The sequence below is a fragment of the Triplophysa rosa genome, linkage group LG2 (genome assembly GCF_024868665.1).
Source record: "Triplophysa rosa linkage group LG2, Trosa_1v2, whole genome shotgun sequence".
Classification (NCBI taxonomy): Eukaryota; Metazoa; Chordata; class Actinopteri; order Cypriniformes; family Nemacheilidae; genus Triplophysa; species Triplophysa rosa.
The window spans coordinates 28809960-28825144 of record NC_079891.1 but is presented as its reverse complement, the minus strand read 5'-3'; the positions used below and the strand labels follow the sequence as shown (position 1 = coordinate 28825144).

Below are 15185 nucleotides of genomic sequence, written 5' to 3'. Positions count from 1 at the left end.
ATTTAAATTAAAATAAAACTATGTCTAGGAACAAACCCTAGATTAACTCTAAACTCTGTTTACTTTAATCCTTGTTGGTGCAACCCATCCTAAGAACAGTTTTTATACACACAAACGAATGCACACAAACACCTATACCCTCATACAACAGAACGGAATTTAGGCTAATACCCAAGACTGCCTAAAGGAGATTATCTAATTTGACCTCCATGCTGCAAAAGTCAAGTTCTCAGACCTGCACAACACAATGGTGAAGGAAGCCATTATCACTTCCTATGCGCTCTTTGTCCTGAGATGTGCTTATTCGGCATATGTTTGTCTGAAATGGCTAAATTCCTCCGTTGACAGAATAATTGCATATCGCAATCGTTTTACCCATTACCTCAACCAGACCTCCCTACCGACGCGCTGTTGACATTCCAAATGCACCTGGTGACATTATTTAAACTCTTTCGGTAGCATGTGCGAAGCGCTTGATGATTTGTCCAAAGAAAACTCATCCTGCAGAGATAAAATGTCTCATACCAGCGTAAGTTAAGACTCATTTTACCAGACGCACTACCACCAGGTTTACATTTTTTCGGGGGTCTACATGGAATAAATCTGAAGGGCTGTACAACACTGCACTAAAGCAGTTCAACAGAGTGCTACAGTTGTTTTGTATATGGTGATTTGGGTCAGAATATCTAATATTTACATTTATGCATTTGGCAGACACTTTTATCCAAAGCGACTTACATTGCATTAATGCATTGTATTATACATTTGATTCTGACTATATGCAATCCCCTGAGATCGAACCCATGACCTTGGCATTGCTAGTGCCATGCTCTAACCATTGAGCCACAGGAAAGGAAACTGTACTTATGTACTTATGATTTACACAAATGATTATTTACACAAAAGGACAGCTGACAGCGTTTCAAAACAAAAGCAAATCCAGCAGAATTTGTCAACAGTTGAACTGTTTCTTGCTTTTGCATGCAAATCACAGTGACATTTGCAAAAAGTGCAAAGTGATGCTCTGATCACTTGTTTATTTACATTGTATTTGGCTAAGTAATGAATGATTGTCGTTATTGCTACAGAAACCCCAACAGGGTGATAAGTGTCTTATTTCACCCTGTTTGTTTTGCAGTAATGACCGGCTGACTGTTCATCATTACACAGCTACTTACTAAATAAATGAACAAACAAATATTGATTGAGTTCAGATTATTGCATTATGTGAGATGAAAGAGACCCCAGAGCGCTACAACAGACATGAAAGTAGCATAGTGTAGTGTTGGATGTTGGTTGCCAGGGCTGACTGTCAATTATAAAACCTTGTGATTACAAAATGTTGCATCATATTCAAGTTTTCCAGACAGTGAATGTAATTGTTTTGTTTTCCGTTTTATTTTATATGTATAGCTGCGGGAAAAATTAAGAGTCCGTTCCCAATTTTTATTTAGTTGAATTTCAATAAAACAAGACTTTTTTTACTTTTCCTAAATACATGAACAAATGTTACTGTTGTATTGCTTACAACAGTATTTGAGGTCTGAAAAAAGACAGAGCAACTTTTTTGTTATTTTGACCTGTCTCTCCAGTTTTCATTTTCTGCATATAGATAAAATATTTTTATTTGAAATTTGGGAGAAATATTGTTAGTAGTTAAAAGAACGAAACAAAAATGAGCATATGATAATTTTACCTAAACACAAATAGTATATTCAGAAAAACTGAAAATAATTTTGAAATGGTCTCTTAATATTTTCTGCGGCTGTATTTTTACAGTTTTTCTCGATTGCTTAAACACATTTCTTGAAATTATGCCTCGTATTCTCAAAACAGTAAACACAAATCCATAACATTTCACCCAATTCCCCAAACATCCTATTTTCAGGTCAAAATGAAGCTTTCAGGTCAAAATGAAGCTCTCTTCTCAAAACCATTCAAACTTGCTGAAAAACCAAACTTTTCCTGCAGACATAACTTACAAGCCCTCAAAATCACCCACACTACAACATAGTCTTAGACACTGGTGAGATCAATTCAAAACACTGTTACTAAAACTCTTAGTGGGATTCAAGAATAATTTGACAGCTTAGTGTTTATTAGAATATACAACATAAAAGAGTGCACATAGAGCAAAGTGCAAGAATGAGCTTTAGGAAAGAATAAAACATTACACTACTGTAAAGTAGATGAAGATGATCTTACAAGACAAGAGAAGATCAAAAACCAAAGAACAATATAAACTGGTCATGCAACACAATACGGTACACAACTGCACAAATAACATTTACATTCAGGCATTTAGCAGATGCTTTTAACCAAAGCGACTTACAGAGACGATAAAGGAAACAATACAGTGAAGCGATTTGTCAATAGGAGGCAATGTAAAAAATATGGCATCCTCTGCACCTTTGGCCCAATTTTGTAAAAGTATTCCGTATTTTCTGCAAAAATACAGAACAGGTAAAAAGGGTGTACACGTGCTACAGTTTACAGGATACAGAATAGAGAAATATCTCTCATATAAAGTGTGTACTGTAATTATACTGTATGTTTACAGTAAGTAGTATAAAGCCCAGTAGATGATTCTAGGATGCACAATTACCTGTGCTCCTATTGATATTACCCTGAGATTCTGATTGGTGTGTCATCAGTTTTGCAACTGAATGTTTACTGATGGACAAATGTGTGCTATTTGAGTTTACATATTGACACTTCAGTTCATTATATTGTGTGTTTGTGTTTTCTGAATGAGAACATGGTTAAACCTTTGCAAATTGAGACTGTTTGTGTGTGGGGTTTGTACAAGTTGGTGTATTGTTCTGAGAATGTGTTTATGGTTGTCAGAAAATGGTGAGTTGTTTCATGAATTGTGTGTTAGCAATCGAGAAAAACTATAATAAGCTGGGTCAATAAGTTCACCCAAACCTGAAAATTCTGTCATGTCATCATTTACTCACCCTCTTGTCATTTCAAACCTGTATGACGTCTGCAGAACACAAAAGATATTTTGAAGAATGTTGGTAACCAAACAACAGCACCCATTTACTTGCATTGGTTTTGTCTCCATACAATAGAAGTGATGTCATTGTTTGGTTACCAGCATTCTTTAAAATGTCTTCTCTTGTGTTCTGCAGAACAAGTCATATGGGTTTGAAACGACAAGAGGGTGAGTAAATGGTGACAGTACTTAAAATTTTTAGTAAACTTTTCCTTTAAGTGATCTCCTTTATTACAGGTTTTTATCCATCTTTAGCAATATATTATTGGCTATACCAAAAGAGAGGTTCAAAACAACAGCAGGCTGTTTATCTGTCTCACTCAGTACAGCTGTTCATCTCCCTCTGTGTGCACTCATTACACCAGGATAGGAATTAATTTAAAATAATTAAGCATTATCAGCTAAATTTCACAGATCGAGTGCTGTACTGCTTTTTTAAAGGACTTTTCAATTTAGGGAAAATCCAGGGAATCCTTCCTCGCTCTTTAATTCACAAACCCGTCTTCTATTTCACTCTATATTTGCATATATTGTATTTCTCTCCCTTGCATCCTACTGTTACCCAAAATGTGCTCCAGGCTATTCTGTTTCGTTTCATTAAACTGAGTGCCATTCTTACCCATTAACTTCCATTCATTTTCATTTCGTTCAATTCCATTCCATCAGTGAAAGTTGATCTCACATTGCCGCCATTGTGGCTGGTAACTGCATCCAACATCCTTATTGGAGTGAATATTGGCTGATCCCCAGACTCTGGTGGCCCTCTGTACGGCCACCCTCTCGGGTTCACACACACCCACAAAGCCCATCCTTTGAGCCAATAGAAGAGTTCACCATTGAACAAGCACAGGTCTGTTATTCCCAGTGGGTAATTATTGCTTGCTACAAGCCTCCTGACAAGCTGAATCTTATCTCAAGACCACTTTGAGATCCCTATTATTTCCTTTCTCTCTCTCTTCCACTAGTCTCTTTCTCAGGGTCCTGTGTCTCTCGCTCACACAATTGGTTCTTCATTATCCCAGGTCAGTAGCGGGTCTAGCCTTCAACAAAGAGACAGCCCTGCTGCTGTGAAGGTTATCTATTAAAGGCAGTACAACAGTGGCAGATAAACCATTTTATCCAGTGAATAAATCCACAGATTGCGTCAATGCAGATTCATCATCACAGATTTGCCTTTTCGCAATTCAAAAGAAGTTGATGGATAAAAACATTCACTCAATTTCTTCTGCATGTGCTAAACCACATGGACCTTAGATCCTTTATAACCCCCTGTTTTTTCCTTTCAGTCACTCTAAACCTGCAATGTATGCAGCTGTCAACACCCTTAAATCAAAGAGTATAGAATACCAAGAGGCGAAACGCTGATGCTTTTTAGGAAATGGTGCGGCCACCATTTTGGGGTGAAAATGCTTTATAATTGACATTGTTTCTAGCGAGCCAAGGCTTTTGTCATCATGTATTATCATCATTCAGGTTGAATTTCAGCTTTTATGTTTTTTTTAACAAAGCAGCTGATATTGCCATCTGCTGAGTCGCTTTCACCCCAAAATGGCGGAAATCGCAGGGCGCTTGGTCGCTACAACTGAAAGCCTACCCTTCAACGCCAAGGCTAGACCATCACCTTGTGTTCAAATGTCCTTTTGCCATAGCAAGAGAACTGTGATATGGCTATATGCAGGTTTCCAACAGAACGACCTTGAATACGTCCGTGACATTCTTGCGCACCATTATAGAAGTGTAGCTGTCAGCACTCAGGCTCTTCGTCTTAGTCATTTGTGATAAAGCCTGGCCAGTGTCCCAATTATTTTGCTTTTTGAAGCTGTTTGGGTTGATGCCATAGCTATCACTCATTCATTAAATAATCTTATCTTTGCTGTGCTATGTTTAGCATCCCGTCAAGTGCTAATATGCACAGGTAAAGTAAATAAGTTGATGGGCATTATCTCATGTTTTTAGCTGAATTTATAGAACAGCTAAAATAACTTTACTGTGATGTGTGTCAATGTACTCAAATTGTGATATAACATTTTGGTCAGTATCTGCCAGCTTCACTGTGATTATTCTCTATTATGGTTCTAAAAGGGCTAGTTTCCCCTCACAGAGTGCTTTACCACAGTCATTAATCAAACTGACCTCAGGTTGATCATCCATGTAGTGAAATAATCAGTCATGCCTTAGACCTGTGAAGAGTTGAAGAAACTAAGACGCCAAAGCATCTGGAGTCCAGCTTTCAAACACACCCTGCTTACACCTTCATAAGAACACAAAAGAACAGTCATTCTTTACAAACCTCTGTGGGGACGGAGAACAGCTGTGTTTGTTTTTGGTCTGCATGGTCAAACCTTAAAATTCAAATTTAATGCTTCGAAAATAAATAATAAAAAAGTGTTTAGATCAAAACTGACCAGCCTATTAAACGATGCAATGCAAAAATATAAATGCAAAAAGCTTATAAATTATGCTTTATGAATTATTATAACTTTTCCAAACAGTGCTTATGCACCGCAGTGCCCCAAACAATCCGGTGCTAACAGATAACTGCAATGACCAGACGTTTTATTAAGGATGGTAAAAAAAACAAAATATGGCTCCCCACCTGTCCAAAAAGTGATTACTTTAGTATTATTTACTAGAAAAACCCAGTGATGCTGGTAATCCAGCACTAATCTGAAAATCTGATTGGGATGTATACGGCTGTTCTGTAGCTGAACCATTCTTTAGGCTTTTCTTGTAACTGATCAAAAAAAAGATCAACAGATTAACTGTTTCTTTATGGGTGTAGAGCAGTGGTTCTCAAACTGTGGTACGCGTACATTTCGTGTTTTAAATACAATTTTAAATGTTTAATACATGATAGATAAATATTGATAGATATATTTTATTTATTTATCTTCTGTGTTAAATATATTTTTTCCACATTGTCTGTCTTTAATATAGGTTTGTAGTCTTTCTGCAAGTCCCCACAAAGTTAATAAATCCCCCATATAAGTAATTTACAGAGCCCTGTTTACAGTGCACTACAGAAAAGTGTTTTGTGTCCACTATTACTGCCGACTAACTTGAAAAACATGAAATAAATAAAAATGTGTTTGTATTAGATTAGAATTAGAGGAGCTCTACTATTAATTTGAGTCTTTATTCATGTGATTTTCTATGGTGGTCATTAGGTGGTATTTGGAACAACTCGTTTTATTAAAGGTGGTAAGTTTGAGTAGAGAGAGAGAGCTGTATGGTAAACTACTGCTTTCATGTACAATTTTATGAAATGCATTATTTTGTTGTGTGGTTTTGGGTACAATGTTTTCATAGACGGTTCATTGTATGAAATTTAGCAGCATCTAGTGACGAGGTTGCGAATTGCAACCAACGGCTCACTCCCCCCTCCCTTTCGAAGCACTATGGCGGCTAACAAAGGATTAAGATGTTGTCACATTTTCCCTTCTTTGCCGAATGAGATTACATATTTGTGAAACGCGCTCTGTAGAGAAGTTTGTCCATTAAGGGGCACTGTAGAAACAACATGGTGAATTCCATGTAAGGGGACCCACGGTGTATGTAGATAGAAAAAACTCACTTTAAGGGAAAAAAAAACATAACGCTTCATTTTGTAAGGTCTTAGAGCCTCTAAAAAATTACACATTGGACCTGTAACCAATTTCAAAGAGTTTGTCTTTTTTAAACTGGGATAGCAAAAGGTATTTCACCATAAAAAAAAATGTTACAGCTTCAATTCAACGTACAGCTAAAGTGTCAGTCTTTCACTTTACTTAAAGCCCATTCTCTGTGCCAAGTTTAAACAGCAGATATGATGCTTACGTTGGCATGACTACACAAGCTTTGACAGACCATCTTTACTAAAAACATTACTTAGTGAGGTTAAGACCAACTCAAAGAGCTTACTCTGATCTTCCTCAGAGCTGAATCCATAGTCAGTCAACGACGGGTCAAGCAGAAGATGGGGATGATCAAAGTAAGATATTACACACTGGGCTCTCATACAGCCGAAAAATATCTATTTAAATGCATGCAATGCCCCTCCCTCGGTCTTTGAAGGTATAACAAAACTCACATTTAGTCGACACTAGCTAGTTTAGTTTGTTTCAAGCTAGAAAATCTCACAATAAACCACCTCCAAGACCTGCACATTTATATGCAGGCCAAGACACACATCTGCAGACATGCAATCAATTCCAGCTCAGCCAAGGTCAGGAGAGAGTGCAGAGATAGACAGTATGTCTTCAACTCATACACTCCATACGCTGTCGCTGATAAGAGGAAATTAAGCACATGAATGTAGTCCAGAGAAAGCAATAAAGGGTAAATCAAGGAGAAACCCAGCCCGAGCCCAGGGGACGGTCAAAAGACATATTTTAATATCTTTTTAATGTTGCCCAGAGACTTGCTGTTGGAAAGACAGTGTTGAAATTTTACATGGCTGATATTTTACTGAAGCTCTCAGAACATCTAGATTTTTGGACGTTTGTTTAGATGCTCCACATTAGTGAATATTCACATGAACACATTAATAAATCTTAAAACTGTCTGTGTAGAATGCAATATGGGCATGCAAAAGCATTTACATAGCCTAATCGATTACGTATATGTAACTGATTATATATATATATATACAGTATATATACAGTCTATTGATCATTTGATGTATATAAATACATATGTAAACATGCACAAATAATGCTGAAACCTTGTCAGTCTGTTAACCTACAGTATAGATTTGTTGTTTGCATGCAGCTGCCTAAAATGCTTGTGTTGGAACCAGTCTAAACACTAGATCATGAATATGTGTACATGCAAAATGCCATTAGGGCGGTCAACATATTTCCAAGAACCGTGATATTAATATAAATATCATGTGAATGTATCGTCATGTGAATGTATCGAATGTAATGTGAATTCTACACATATCGTAATATCGTAAACTGTTCAGCACCAAATTCAAAGTTTTGCCTTAAAGCGGCCGTGCAACGGTGTGTCATGCATTCTGAATTCTTCACAATGTTAAACATGCTGTCTTCTCATGCTTAACATGATCAACTTGTCAACAAACGAGTTGGGCGTATTACATAGTATTTCTGCGACCGTACAGGTTTCGGAACGTTTCGGAAACAATTTTTCTTATTTTCCCTTATTGGACATTTCTCCCAGAAAAGCACGCGGCACGCCCACGCGGCAGCAAGGAGAGCAGGAGAAGGAGCATGCGCAGACGTCACTTTCACTTGCAGGAGAGAGAGAGAGAGAGAGAGAGAGAGCCATACGTTCGCGAAGTTCAGGTGTTTGTTTGTTCACTGCATTTGGGTGATGAATGTTATATAAACAGTGGCTATAACGCTGGATTTGGAGATCGTTTGAAACTGATATATGGAGCCATCCCAGCGCTAAAGATGCCAGACATGAACCGCATGCGGTGAGTGAAACTGATGTCTGTGTTTTGTTGGCAATGGGTGCGCACGTGCTTTAGTTCAGCCTAACCATCCCCCACCCCCCCCGAACGCGCCGCTTTCGGAAATAATCGTACAGCTGTATCTATCTTTTATAATGTGATCAAATTAAATACTCTTCGAAGATACGAAGTATGCAATACTACTCTAGGTACTCAAGATTAATATGAGATTGGCAGAAACCGTGTGTGTTACGGCCGCTTTAAGAGTCACAATAGTTGCAAACTCTTTCTCTGCCTCCATAAACTTGAATTTAAGTGTGATTCATTGGGCAAATATAAAATAAACTTCACTGATGGCATAATTTTTTTTTATTCAGTAAATATTGTGATAATACCGTTATTGTGAATTCTTGACGATAACCGTGTTATCAAAACATTTCTATAATATCATAATAATTTTATATATAAAATTATAAATAAATTGACATTTGTCAATTGTTGAGACAAACTCTGCTTGTTTCACATTTGGCCCCGGACACATGGATAATGTTCAATGTGACATCTAATGTGCACTGAACAGACACAACCCATAGGGAAATAGTTGATTGATTTAGTTTATCCCATTGCTGAACTCCAGTTTAGATTCTTACCTAACTTGCAACTTTCAGAACAAATCATTCATGAGAGCTTTTCTGAAAATCACTTCAGTGCTAACAAGGTTACAAACTGCAATATAACTGCAGGAGCTAAGAGCAAATTTAATAAAAAGGTCACTGTCATATTTGATATTCGTTGTAACGAATATTGTTTTTTTGAATTGTTTTTTGTAAAAGAGCAGCCGCTTTGTATTTGTATTTGTATTTCATCACATATGTGCTGCAGCTTCCAATAAATCTAGGGTTTTGTGTCCGATAACAAGTCACGTGAAACATAGCCTCTGATCATCTGAGTCATGTATCTCGCAGATACACAGACTAATTAAACTCACCCAGCTGATCAGATAAAAAGACCCAGCCCAGTGCACTGAGAGTCTGTCACAAACAAACAGATTAACTCAACAGAGCAAAACCACTAATAAAGACTAATATTCCAGCATGGAATTAAAAATGAGTTCAAATGTGCCCATAAGTCACTGATGTGTTCATTCACTTGACTAAAATCCCACCAAGCTGTTTCAGTTTGAATATTCATGTTGTCATTTATTACCTATTATCCGTTTTACATTTGCTAGTTTGGTCAGGCCTTTCTTTCAAAGATAAGAAAGAAATCTTTAGACAACAGTCATTCCAGAGATGACACATTAACAGAGAGCTCAATTTCATTATAGATGTTTTAGCACTTAGGGTGGTGTGGGGAAGGCTAGGGGAGAAAGCCTTTTCAAAACCATCTTACATTTCAAATGGACCACTTTGAAAATGAGCGATGAGTTAAAATAATTTCAATGCTCCATGCACAAAATTCTGGGAATGTGGCTGGATACAAGCAAAAGAATAATACATTTGTTGGTTTAGTACTTTAAAGCTAATTAATAAACATTATTGTTGCAAGTTAAGCTGTTCAGCACCTTTGTAATGAAGGAGTCTTTCGGTAATGTGAACAGTCTTGAGTTCTGTTTGATGTGCAAAACTGGCTCTTGTGGATATTAATACCAATGTTGTGTTCACAAGACACAAAGAGTCCAATTGCTCTTCCTGAACATTCCTGAGCTTGAGGAATTCGGTGCCTGATGATAAAGACCCTTAAAGAAAAACAGAGATCACCCTATGGAGCACTGCTGTCAAAACACTGATCCTGTTTCAGAAACACAGACTTATATTCTGTCATTACATATCATGTTTATATAACCACAATAGTGCAACTGAATGAGTATCATAATTTTTACTTTGAGTTTGAAAGATGCTGATAGTAGCTGTTTTTGCAAATTCTTAAAAGTGTGTTAGATAAAACACACCTCTGAGAAGATGACGTGAAGTTCAAAGAAGTGATGGCAATGACAGGTTTAATTCCATTTTATACTTTAAAAAACAACAGGTTATTAAAATAGTGATTAAAAGTGGCAGCAACATCACTGTCTTATACAGTACATATACAATGAGATCCACAAGTTTGAGACCACATTGACAAAATCCAATGTGCAAATAAGGTTTTAGAAATGAGATATTCTAATATATAAACAAAGCAACGTGATGCACAATGAAGAAAATATATTTCTATTTTTTTGGGGAGACAAAATATCACAATTTCTCCATGGGCACTTGGAAACATTCCCAAGTCAATAACTTTTGCTATCAGTTTTTTCCAGTTCAAATGAATGTTACCACAGCAAAAAGGTACCCGCTAAAGAACATTATATATACATAATGTTAATTTTTCTATTAAGCTTTTATTCATATAATTTATGCTGATAGTCAAATTTGCAATAAATAAAGCATATAATAGAAACATTTTCACAAGTTGTCTCTGATTTTGGACGGCCCTTTTAAAAATCTTGATCTTTTTAAGGGCTAAAACACATATATGTAACACTGCAGATGGCACGTGAACTCTGACACCTTGAATTTTATTTGGCCCAAAAACTGAAATCTGAAACTGTCCGAATGACTCAATATTGACTGCTTACCTGATGTAAGATCTCCTGGCAGAAACTGCAGAATCACTTAAACCGAATCCAATGAGTCTCGATTCACATCAAAACGCTCTGCGCCTCTCTTCCCATCCACTGTGTATTTCATTGAAAGAACCCTGAGATTGCGCACAATGTATACGTATGCAAACGATCGTCTAGTTGATCATTTGCTCACTGATCAGCCTGTTTTTTCATGCCTGGCTGACTTTTCCAGTCTACGTTATTCCCGATCAGTCCGCATTCACAGCTGCCGCAGAATTCGCACGCGCTGCCTCGCTCAGAGTCGCGGACACGCGACGTGGACACATAGTACCCGCTATTTGACTCCTCTTCCTCTCAGGCACTGAATCGGATGAGAGAGGATGTGTCACTGTCCTGTTTTTGATGCTGTCGGGAGACCTGTCTGTCTGCGCTCACCTCCTTGCGTACACGCGCGCGTCTGACATCCCTGCGGTTCACAGCAACAGCAGCAGCCGTGCGTCAGCGCGCCCTGCACGCAGCCCGACAGCACTGCCTACAGTTCTCATACAGCCACCGCAGCACGACACACATTATTATAGAAAATCAAACATAACAAACGAACTCTGGAACAGTACGTTCTCCCAAGACGCGAAGTGCATGACTGGGAATAAGAGTTTTTGCATTAATTCAACGTTTTTTGGTCCACTACTGACAAAATAAAAAATATTTCACACATATGTAAAGTAAAGCTAAGGCGAGCATCACTATAAGCAATCATCATATTTAGAGTTTGGGATGTTTTATTTAAGCCATGGACATGAGTGGAACTCATTGTCTGGCTTGTTATTAAGACGTCCCAAAGTACTTTAGAGATCAGTCGTATGAATTTCACACTCGCTAGTTTTAGTTTATTTTAAACACGTCCAGTGTATAGAGTGAAAACCGACATCATTTTCAAATCCACAAGCAATTGGCGTACTGCTAATTATTTTTTTATAGAGCTTTTCACCTCCTTTCACTGAACACACATTTTTTTTAATGAAGGCTGACAGATGCAGTTTAAGTTTGCCACATTGTGAAAGTCTCTATTTGGTCCATTCTATTCGTAACAATCTCACAGATGAGGAACAATGCCACACAGGAAACTGATGAATACGTGAATGTTAATGAGTCCAGGCAAACGAACAAGTGCTCAGGTAGAAATGGGGAACATCCAAGGAATACGAACAAAATAAGATCCACAGACAAAACAGGCAAAAAACAATCCAATATATATATATATATATATATATATATAATCCACGGAGTATAGGAATAAAGAGAGTCCACGAGTAGTTTAAAGAACAACCTCAAAATACAACAAGACTGGACAATAAACATGACAAAACATAGGGATTAAATAGAGTCCAATGGATGCGGCTATTTATAGCGCCAGACAACTACATGCTCCGCCCTAAGCGCGCCTTTACCGCTCACACGGTCACACTAGCTATCATTTGCAGTAAGTTAGCATTTTTTTATAGAAAATAAACATTGCAGTACCCCAACTTTTCAGTGCATACGCTAAATGATCTGCGCAGCACTCCGTAAACTCCGACACACATCTTAAAACTGCTTCGCTCAACAGAGGTGGCCAGATAGGTGGCCATCCATCATTCAGGGGTAGCCGTGGCCACCATGTAGCTACGCCCCTGACTGGCTTTTCTATCACATTACTGGTGTGCGCGCGGTCTGTCGCTCTGTCACTCACACACACACCACGTAGAAGTGGCTCAAGCTTCCGAGTCCGTTCGCTCTAATGGACACTTGAAATGAGATGCGCACGAAAGTAGTCCTGCCATCAACAGCATTTTAAAGATAACATGATAAACGTTGAAATTAAACATTAGAACAATGTCCTGTGGTGTGGTAACCATGGTATAAGTGGAATACTTGACTCCGGTCCGTTCAATTATTCGAATTATTCGATTATTAATGCACACACCGAGGTGGTAATGCGGCCACGACGCGAAGCCCGTCATCAATTATTCCTTACTTAGTTGGGTGTCTTGAGATCACCAATTAAACAGTAATGGATTTTATGAGTTGCCACTTAAAAAAAATCCTACTTTTTAGTTGAGAACCTTAAGGAAAATCTACTGTTTTCAGAATCTACTGTTTTCAGATCTAAGCAAGGAAATTATTAATGCTGATCAGACCTCTAAACTAAAAGCCTCTTTCTGGATGATGACCCTATTGAATTGAGGCAGGCCGGTAATAGGTGGGCAGAGGTGGTTTAACAGAAATCCACTGATATGTGTTGAATCACAGCACATTCTGAATAACATCACAGTTGGGTGGGTGGGGGTTAGAGGTTGTTGCTACAGGCTGTTGGACTCGGGCCCCATGTGCTGTTAGTTCTGATCATTCTCCTGCACTTTTACTGGTTGGAAAATATTGAACCCAACCTGCGGGGCAGTGCTGGGGCCTCTCTAGTCTGCTTCAATCGTAATATACTATACATGCTGGGCAAGACAAAGACCATTCACTGCCAGCTAATCATGCTGAATACTGTGGAGCTGCTGGCTTGCTGCTCAGACATGTGAAATTGCATTACCTCTAAACTTGTTTGAATGGAAACATTTCTTTTCCAGAGTAGCAAAAGAATGGATGTGTCTGCAAATGTTTCGTTTAGGCTTGGAATTGCCCGAGAACTCAATTGACCAGGTCACACACAAGCAGATAAAGGTAACAACTTTTCAGATTTGTCTTTCTTGGAAAAAGTAATATTATAGTATTATTGTGGATTTTTTTACTGCAGTTTGGAAGAATACAACACAATCTCACAGCCTAACCCAACTTTTTTACGAGGTGGCTAATTTTGGTTTACTCGTAAAATAGTTACGAGTTCCCATGAGATCAGGTTCAAGAATATGATGAGAAATTAGCTTATAAACTCTAAAATATTAGCTTATATGCAGCCTAAACCCTCCGAGGATTTATATTATGGAAGAGTAGTGTATGCAAGATTAAAAAGATGCGTCTTTAGTCTAGATTTAAACTGACAGAGTGTGTCTGCCTCCGGGACAGTGCAGGGAAGACTATTCCAAAGTTTAGGAGCTAGATAGGAAAAGGATCTACCACCTGCACTTGATTTTGAAATTCTAGGTTTTTACCAACTGACAGGACGCCTGAGAGCGTAATGCACGTGAAGGACTGTAATACAAAAAGAGTTCATTCAAGTATTGAGGAGCTAAACCATGTAGGGCTTTATAGGTAATAAGCAAGATTTTAAAGTTAACGCGATGCTTTATAGGTAACCAGTGCAAGGTTGACAGAACCGGGCTAATATGTTCATACTTTTTTGTCGAGCTGCCGCGTTTTGGACCGGTTGGAGTTTTTGTAATAAGCCTGCAGGGCAACCACCTAACAGTGCATTACAGTAGTCTAGTCTTGATGTCATGAATGCATGAATTAACTTCTCTGCATCTGACATTGACAGGGTTTTATGGAACATTCGTCAATAGTTAAGCAGTATTCTTGGTTGTTACATATGGCGGTTTTCGGTCCAATAAGTAACACTCCTGTTTTGTCCGAGTTCAGTAATAAAAAGTTGTTACTCATCCAGTTTTTTATATCGACTATGCATTCCATTATTCGATGGAACTGCTGTGTTTCATGAGGCTTCGAGGAAATATAAAGTTGAGTATCATCAGCATAACAGTGAAAGCTAACTCCATGTCGCTTTATTATATCTCGTAGAGGTAGCATGTATAATGCGAAGAGCAGAGGCCCTAAGACTGAGCCCTGTGGTACACCGTACTGGACTTGCGATTTTCGTGACACCTCATTGTTTATTGCTACAAACTGAAAACGGTCGGATAAATAAGATGTAAACCATTTCAAAGCTATTCCTTTAATGCCGACGTAATTTTCGAGTCTATGTAGGAGTGTGCTGTGGTCAATGGTGTCGAATGCAGCACTAAGGTGTAGCAGCACCAATAACGAGATACAACCTCGGTCAGACGCCAATAGCAGATCATGTGTAACTCTGATCAAAGCAGTCTCTGTACTGTGACATGCTCTAAATCCAGACTGGAATTCTTCATTGATGTCATTCCTTTGGAGGAAGGAGCATAATTGAGTTGAAACTACTTTTTCCAGAACTTTAGATATGAAAGGTAGATTCGATATAGGCCTGTAGTTCCCTAGTTCTCTAG

At 38.1% G+C, this 15185-nt stretch overlaps 1 protein-coding gene across 1 annotated transcript in view; it reads right to left on the bottom strand.

Annotated features, from left to right (window-relative positions):
• The window catches only part of wscd2 (WSC domain containing 2), a 35903-nt gene extending 24367 nt beyond the window's left edge, over positions 1 to 11536 (bottom strand). The window contains exon 1 of the mRNA XM_057327154.1: positions 11020 to 11536. The gene's annotated coding sequence lies outside the window, so the exon portion shown is untranslated. The remainder of the gene's footprint in view (positions 1 to 11019) is intronic.
• Between the last annotated feature and the right edge of the window lie 3649 nt (positions 11537 to 15185).